The 1614-nt window shown below is 39.5% G+C and overlaps 1 pseudogene; it reads left to right on the top strand.

The window, feature by feature from the left end:
• Positions 1-507: 507 nt before the first annotated feature.
• LOC149233955 (methylmalonate-semialdehyde dehydrogenase [acylating], mitochondrial pseudogene) lies at positions 508-1080 on the top strand (annotated as a pseudogene).
• The last annotated feature ends 534 nt before the right edge of the window (positions 1081-1614 follow it).

The raw sequence follows: 1614 nt of genomic DNA on the forward strand, positions 1-1614 counted from the left end.
TTAAAGAAGTTTTGGCTTTATGTTATCTTTGACCAAGAAGTGCTTTTAGTGTACATGAACTTGCCTTGACACTTTATGCACATAAGCTTCATAAGCCTAAGCTTGCTCTTTGTTATTGTGATCGTATCTATCTTGTTGTCACCTTAGTTATAAATGGTAAGATGACAAGCAGTCCAGGGGCACTACATCAACCAGATCAGAGAGCATCTTTCAATATCTATCTCACACTCCTACAAGTATATCTCGATCCACAGAAATCAACAAAGGAATTTGATAGAACTATTGCTACCCTTACTTCATTCAGAGGACCAGTAACACAGAAATATTTGGTTTTCGAAAGATTTTGTGTACATATTGTCAACAGACATCTCTTGAACTACACAGACCCAACATATCAGCGATATATGGTTCGCATTATCTTCACGGTGCCGGTATATGCGACAATGTCATCCATGTTTCTAGTGATGGGCGATAAATTAATTTACTTTTATCCGAATCAGGAAATATATGAGGCATGGGTCATATATAATTTTCTTTCTCTATTTTAGCAAGCAGAAACAGCTTACAAAGGTGTGGGGAAATCAAGTGCCTTCTGCCCTTAAGGAAGAAGGGCGCCACAAGGATGCTGAATTTAGAGTAAAAGATGTTCAGTACATAGATGCTGCAAAACGAGCTTTTCCAGCCCGGAGCAACACCCCTGTTACTTCACGTCAGCGTATAATGTTTAAGCTCCAAAAGCTCATTCGAAGGAATAGGGAAAAATTGGCAGTGAGTGTAACTACAGATCAAGGAAAAACTCTAGGTGATGCTCATGGTGATGTTTTCCGTGGGTTGGAGGTTGTAGAACATTCGTGCAACATGGCAAGCTTACAAATGGGAGAGTTTGTGGAGAATGTATCATTTGGCTTTGATACGTACAGTATCACGCAACCTCTAGGTGTTTGTGCTGGGATATGCCCATTCAACTTTCCGACTATGATTCCTTTGTGGATGTTTCCATTAGGAGTCACAACTAGTAACACATATATCTTGAAGCCTTCAGAGAAAGATCCTGGAGCTGCAATGCTTCTAGCTGAGTAAGCAATGGAGGCTGGGAGCTTGGAGGAGGCCATTGATATTGTGAACAAAAATCAATATGGCAACGGGTCTTCTATATTCACAACATTAGGTGTAGCTGCAAGAAAATTTCAACATGAGATTGAAAGCAGGCCAGGTTGGTATTAAAATACCAATACCACTTCCGTTGCCCTTTTTCTCATTCATGGGTTCAAAGGCATACAACAGAGCGCTATTCAAACGGAGCCAAAACAGCAGAAGACATAGGATTCGATTCCTATTTCAAGACTTTAGTTAATGATTCAACAGGATCTGCGCTCCAGTTTGTCGGCCATCAGAGGATTTTTAGAGGGACGTTGTATTATTTTAGAATAGATGTAACGCTCCTTTCTAATTTTTTGTAATTTCAGTTGGAACAACGCCCTTATTGTTGGGTCGATCTGTTGTTTTTTCTAGAATAGTTTATTTAATGTATTAAAATAATCATTTATAGGGGTTGAAGACAGAGAGAATTCTGAGTGCTGGTGGAGGAGAACAGAGAGATTACTTGTACAGTTT

Source organism: Pinus tabuliformis, chromosome 8 (assembly GCF_031772625.1).
Source record: "Pinus tabuliformis cultivar Carrire ecotype Pingquan chromosome 8, CPIR1, whole genome shotgun sequence".
NCBI lineage: Eukaryota > Viridiplantae > Streptophyta > Pinopsida > Pinales > Pinaceae > Pinus > Pinus tabuliformis.